A 7,735-nucleotide genomic window follows, 5' to 3' on the forward strand; every position below is an offset into this window, starting at 1 on the left:
TCTCTCTAAGTGCATTTAGAGGAAGTAGGAGGGTCTTTTCTATTCCCTATATCTGTTTCCTAGACACTTAACATGGATATTTTCATTCTGTTAGAATTTATGGTAGCTTAATGAATCTACACAATTATTATGTTATTTTCCTGAAAATAGACACACTTAGCTTACTTCAGATAAAAAGAATGCAAAGTAAATATATATTGGATTATAAAAAATCAAAAATATGTTGCAAGACTTAATAAGAAATAATATTTATTATTATTCAGGATCTAATAGGAAATCTAGTAGTTGGATAATAACGCCTTATCAGATATATCGTTTGCAAATACCTTCTCCCATTCAGTAGGTTACCCTTTCATTTTGTTGATGGTTTCCTTCACTGTGCAAAAGCTTTTTAATTTGGTGTAGTCCCAATAGTTTATTTTTGAGAAGACTAATCCAGAAAAATGTCCAAGAGATTACTGCCTATGTCTTCTTTTGGCAGTTCTATGGTTTCATGTCATATTTAGGGAACCCTTATGCACTGTTTGTGGGAATGTAGAATTTTGGTGCCACCACTATGGAACACAGTATGAGAGTGACTTTAAAACTTAGAAAATAGCAATGCCATATGATCCACTATCCCATTGCTGTATTTACCCAAAGAAAATGACAAAAAAAACTATAATTCAAAAGGATATATGTACTTGTATGTTTATTGCAACATTATTTGCAATAGCCAAGATATAGAAGCAATAGCCTAAGTTTCCATTAATAGATTAATGAATAAAGAAGATGTAGTACACACACACACACACACACACACACACAGTGGAATATTATACAGCCATAAAAAAGAATTAAATTTTGCCATTTAAGACAACATGGGTGGAACTGGAGAATATCACACTAATTGAAATAAGTCAGACAGGGAAAGGAAAATATCATATGATTTCATTTACATATGGAATCTGAAAAATAAACCAACAAACCAACAAAAAACAGAAACAGACTTATAAATATAAAGAACAAACTGGTGGTTGTCTGAGCAGAGGAGTTTGGGAGGATGTGTGAAATAGGTAAAAGGAATTAAGGGGTTCAAATCTCCAAATATAAAATAAAAATAGGGATAAAAAGGGAATATATATTCCATATATATATATATATATATATGGAATATGGTCAATAATATTGTAATAATTTTGTATGGTGACAGATGGTAACTACACTTATAGTGAGCACTGCATAAAGTATAGAATTGTCAAATCACCGTTGTACACCTGAAACCAATAAAATATTGTATGTCAACTATAATTCAATAAAAAAAAAGTGACAACACAAAAAATCATCTACTGGCTGGACAACAGTTCTGGTAATCCAGCAGTATTTCTGGCATTTGGCCTTGAAGAAATGGAATTTCAGTAGGTGTTACTGAGGTTGGAAAGACATTCTAAGTGTTTGGAAGTATTGAAATGTCATACTGAGTTCGGATCCTGAAGGGCTTTGTATCATTTAGTTTATTGGTATGTAACAATACATTATAGTACATATTAGTACATACTAGTATGTACTTAAGTACATACTTAAACAATAAGCCTTTATTATTACATTTAAGTCTTTGTCTCATCTAGTTGGTTCTCCTGATCAGGGTTAGACTTGGCTGACCTCAGCTGGGCTCACGTATGCATCTATGCTCATATTATGTGCTGGTTGGGCTGGCTGGTCCAGGATGGCCTCACTCAAATGTCTCGTGTAGGTCTGCTGTCAGCTGGGACAATGGAGTTTCTCATCCCAGGTGTTTCTCATCACCTGGTAGGCTTATTCATATGATGATGTCAGGGTATAGAGGGAATAGGAGCATGCAAGATATTTTGAAACCTGGATTTGGTACTGGCAAACTGTCACTTCCAGAACATTCTATCTGACAAAGCAAATATCAAAGTGAAGAAATAGTATTTATTTACATTTTGATGAAAGGAGCAGCAAAATCACATAGCAAAAGTGTGGAGCCAAAGAGGAGAAAGATTTGCTAACCATTTAGTAATCAATCTATCACAATGAATTTCAAATTAAGGTTTGTGGTATGAATGAGTAGTAGAAAGTTTTTCCATCCTTTGACATGCAGAGGGAGACAGGATCAGAGCTTTGAAATTAACATGGGACCAATGAAAAGTGGATTGAAAGTGGGGATAAACTGCAAGTGAAAAAAAGCAGTAGTGATATTATTCAAATATGCATTAACACGATAATGAGGGATTAAATTTGTTTTTTTTTAAAGGAATAGATAAATTGAGCTGGAAAGGTACAATTGACCAAAGCATGGAACTTCTAAGTAACCCAAAGAATAAAACCATTTCTAAATTCTTGCATCTTGGTGTTGGGTAGACTTTCCAAACATGAAAGTCAAAAAGAAAGAATATAGTTCCAAATAAAATATAATGGGACTTAATTTGACCATGTGTCGTTTGATTTTTTTTTCCTTCAGTGTGGGGGGAAGAGTTTAATTCCTGCTAGAAATCACTATAGTCACTTAGTAACATAACACTAGAATTCCTTTACAAGGAATTTAGAAAGATTTAAGGTCCTTCTACAAATTTACATTTATTCCCATTTCATTCCCTCTGTTTTTTTTTTCTCTGCATGGGGAAATTCATACCTTCTCTTCATAAGCTTTTCAAAAATATTCTTCAGGATACGCTCTGGAAGACTTTCAAAATTAGATTATCCTCTGGAGGGAAATTAAATCTATGGATTCATAGATTGAAAAAAGAGCTAAAATAGCCTCAAAAATCTATAGATATTTTCTTCTTATAGGAGTCCTCCATTTCCTTCAATTTATCAATAGCTACTTCTAGAACAATACAACTTATTTTTAAATCTGTACTCCTTCAGCAAGAACTGTATTTTATCTTTTTTTTTATTATTGATATTACAGAACTCAGAGGACAAAAATGTATACTTCCCTTGAATTAGCTCAAGTTCTTAACATAATTTATATAGTATTTCCTTAAAGAACTCTAAATTCAGTCTTAGAAAACAGTAATCATAAAGTATTGAGTTTTCTGTTACAAGGATATAATGGGTTTAAATATGAAAGCCCAAATTCATATCTTGTGGTCCTAACCCCTAATGCCTGAGAAAGTGACCTTATTTGGAAATAGAATTGTTTCAGATGTAATTAGTTAAGACAATGTCATTAGTATTGGCCCTAACCCAAGATAACTGTTGTTTTTCGTAAAAAGAAAATTTGGAGGGGCACCAGGGTGGCTCAGTTCGTTAAACTTCCAACTTCAGCTCAGGTCATGATCTTGTGGCTCATGGATTCGAGCCCCATATGGGGGCTCTGTGCTGACAGTTTGGAGCCTGGAGCCTGCTTTGGATTCTGTGTTTCCCTCTCTCTCTGCCCCTCCCCTGATCTCTCTCTCTCTCTCTCCCTCTCTCTCTCTCTCTATCTCTCTGAAAAACAAATAAATGTTGAGAAAAAAAATTAATAAAGAAAACAAAAAGAAAATTTGGATACAGAGACATACACATAGTGAGAGCACCACGTGAAGGTAAAGGCAGAGATCTATAAAGCAAGGAATGCCAAAGATTGGCAGAAAACCACCAGAACTTAGGAGACAAAATTGGAACATATTCTTCCTTATCACCTCAGAAGGGAGTCCCCTTAAGAATGCAATGTAGAAACACTGGCTAGTTTCCAGGCTGCCGCCCTGGAGAATTCAGACTCGAGACCGTAACATCAATTCATCAAAGTCTCCAACCCGCTGGTCTGCTCTACAGATTCCATATATGCTAGCCATAACCATGTGAGCCAATTCTTTAAAAGAAGTTTCTCTCTTCTCAGAGAGATAGATAGATCAGTAGATACATAGATAGATAGATCGATTGATCGGAAGATAGATGGTGGATATAGGTAGGAGGGTAGGTAGGTAAATAGGAAGATAGTTAAACCAGATACAGACATGTCTAGATAGATATCGATATCTCTCTATGTATATATCTATATCTCTCTACACATATCTATATCTGTATTTGAGAGATTTACTATTGGTTCTATGTCTCTGGAGAACCCCAAGTAATACAAAGGAATTACGCACTAGCTTAATGAGAAAGTTATAATTGCTCTCATTTTACATATGATAATACTGATATTTGATAATTTTAGTAACTTGCCCAAGGTCACACACTCATAGGTGACAAAAAAGATTCACACCCAAGTCTATGATTTCACTGCTCATTATTTTAGGGACAGTGATATTCAGTTACATCTTAATTCAAATTGTTTTCTATTTTTTATGTGACTTGAGGGAGGATATTTCCCTGTTACTCTTTCCGCATCTTGAGGAAAACTGTAATTGCACTTTTTAGAACACATACTTACAATTTCAGCAATGTAGATGTGGAGATGTGGTGACTCAAAAGACATTTCAGTCAAACTGCAAACATCATTAAAGTTAGTCCTACTGTGAACTCCTACCTGATCCCCATACAGACAAGGCAATGCTTCTTTAGAATGTAGGAATTAATCACAACCTTACTTCAGAAATTCTTTAGACTAGTCACATCAATCTCAAGGTGAGTCTTCATAATCTTAGCCTGTGTCCTGTATCCAATCTGGAAGTCTTTCTTTTATGTATCTAAATATATACACATGCACTTTGAACAGCCTTTTCTAAACATTAAGAGTTACTTCTGCCATGCTGTGTTTTATAATAAATATATATATTTGGTCATCTGTATGAACAAAATATATTTCTCATATATATCTGGTTTTCATCCACAGTTCCTGGCTCACATCTCCTAAATTTCTCGGAATTTCCTGATCAGTAAGATCAATTGGAGCATCTGTTGTTAAAATGGTCTCTTGTCCTTAGCTCCTGAAAAGACCCTCCAGAGCCTTAAATGTGAAACAGGTGTGTTGTTAATCATAACAGGTCCCTTTCCCCTACAACTGGGTTTATGTTGATGAAGGTGACTTTTGGAAAGTACCTACGGATGGGGAGAGAGTGGTTTCCAGGGGAAACATCCCTGGGAATAGAGGGTTGGAACTTTTCAAAGTCCAACCTTCTGATTTCCAGGAAGGAGAGAGGGGTTAAATCTTAAATCAATCATGAATGGCCAGTGATTTAGTCAATCATGTTTATGTAATAAAGCTTCCAGAAAAAAAACCCACAAGAATGGTTTGGGGGAGCTTCCAGGTTGGGGAATAAGAACATTTCCATATGCCATTGTGTCAGTTCCAAATTCCATGAGGACAGAAGTTCTTTTGTTTGGGACCCTGACCTCTGGATAGAAAGAGAATCGTAGTAAAAATTTGGCAATGAGAACGTACATTTAGCAGGGGCAAAGCTGAATTTGAACAGCTCATATAAATTCAGCCACCCCTAGCTTTCAAACCAACTGACAACTTGCCCTGAATCAGTGCACTCTGGTAAGGCCATGGCAGGGACAACTGCAAAGTAACATGAAAGGGTCACCTTGACCTTCCATGGCCAATGTATGTAGAAATGCTTAAGAGGCAGGTGTTCTGAGGATGAAATCACAGAAATTATCATTGATAAGGTGACATTAGTGACATGAGAATGAGTCACACTAGAGCATTCACAAGTGACAGGCTGGTGCCAACAAAGCAAATTGCAAGAGAGTTTAAAATAAATGTTCAAAATAGTCAAGATAAAAATGAAGAACTAAATCCATAACACAAAAAGAGGACAGTTTGAAAATGGCTGTTTTGTAAACAATCACAACAAGCAGATATTAGAAACTGAATAAGCAGTATTTAAAATAATGTACAATAAAAAATATTGATCCTGATGATAATTTTGAAGTTTCTCTCTAGTAATAACTGATAAAAAGAAAGTTTCATATTCTGAACATGTGTGTGTGTGTGTGTCTGTCTGTCTTCTGTGTGTAGGTGAAAAGTATACTTTTACTGGCATAGTGTAATTAAATAATGGTAATTACTTTGAAAACCATTAGTTGCTATCCCCCTTCCTAAAAATGAGAAAAACCATAATTCCAGATTCCAGAAACTATATTGGATATAAATTCTGGCTACAAAATTTAGTTTTAAGCATCAAAAGAGACTCTAAAGAAAATAACATATTTTGATTCCCAGATTTTTATTCCTTGGATTATGCTTTCTAAAAAGAGATACTTTTTGAGGAAGCTTATTGAGCCATCATTGACTATTTGGAAGTAGGGGTCATGTTGTTTTTATAAATAAAATATATGTTTTTCAACCTTTGGCCCATGAGATACATATCAAGGCCCAACCTGGCTATCCTCTTCCCTCCTATGGATCTTTGTAGCCTGGAATTAATTCTGATAATCACTTTAAAGTGATTCAAAGCAAGTTAGTCAGCCTACCAAATGTATATCTTACTTCTTGTGTACATTCTACTATCTAGAATAAAGCCTTAAGTTAGATTTTTTTCATATTAAATATATGTGATTTTTATTCATATTTATTGAACATTTAAATATGTTATTATACATGGATATAAGGAGAGGGAAATCACACTACCTCTCCTTAATAACTTCTAGTGAAATATATTCTTTTAGCATCTAAGAAGAGCATTTGATTACAAAAATGCAACAACTATTAAATGATTTTTCCCCTAGATTTATTTTCTACCTCATCTGGCTGATCATATTTCCTTCAGTGATTTTAATTAGTCTTTCCCAAGGCATGTGGCTATGGAACACTTTGTACAAAATAAAAGAAGTAACACCTATAGAATAGGTTAGTAGAAATGACTTAGACTGCATTGCTGATTTCTTCAAGGCTCTAAGGATCACTTCAAGGGAGAATTGCTAATTAACCATACCAGTAGTCCTCTAATGGAGTGACAGATTGGGTACCCGAGGGCTAAATCAGTGGATGAGAATATAATCACATGATTTTAAATTCTATATAGTACATTTTCTGATACTTAAAATGATCTTTGTTGCTTTGGCTTGAAGCTATTTAGATGTATGATGAAGGATATCTCTAAAGAAATAAAAATTAAAATTGGAATTGTTACCATGCCTTAGACTATCATTGCTATCTACATTTTCTTACTCCTTTCTATTTATATTCCCTCCTCCACACAATGGTTTTACTTTAATTCTTAAATCTATAAATTTCTACCAAGAAGGCTTTCTAAACAAAAATGAATGGATTAGTCTCCATGCTTCATCTTGATTAATTCGTTTTCTTAATGAGTGGAGTTTCACCATAATATGAAAAATCAGGAACATTTTCAGTTTTATCTCCAGCTTTTAAGTTTCATATTTTCAAATAAAATTTAAGAATGCTATTTCTTTAAGTACCAACCATTTTTTGAACATTTAGGTAGAATATAAACTTAATGCCCAATAGAACTTCTTAGGAGATTAATCTTTCTTCTTTTTAAAAATAGTTTATTGTATTCTATCCTTAAACAACTGAGGTTAAGTGCATGTAAGAAGTTTAGAACATGCTGGTGGAACAAGAATGGCAGCTGATGATTCCATTATTACTGAAATATAGAGTCACCAGATAAAAAGATAAAAAGATCCCTTCTTTTGCAACTCAATATTTGGGGGTTTTCTATGCGGGAAATGAAAAAAAAGCATATGTATCCTATATCATATATCATATATAAATATGTAACATATTTATATATTATATTGTATTCATTTAAAAATATATACTATATAAGTAAAAATATTACATACAATGAGTGTTTTGGGAAACATATATATAAACGTAACAATATAAAATACATTG

Source organism: Prionailurus bengalensis, chromosome B4 (genome assembly GCF_016509475.1).
Source record: "Prionailurus bengalensis isolate Pbe53 chromosome B4, Fcat_Pben_1.1_paternal_pri, whole genome shotgun sequence".
NCBI classification, from domain to species: Eukaryota; Metazoa; Chordata; class Mammalia; order Carnivora; family Felidae; genus Prionailurus; species Prionailurus bengalensis.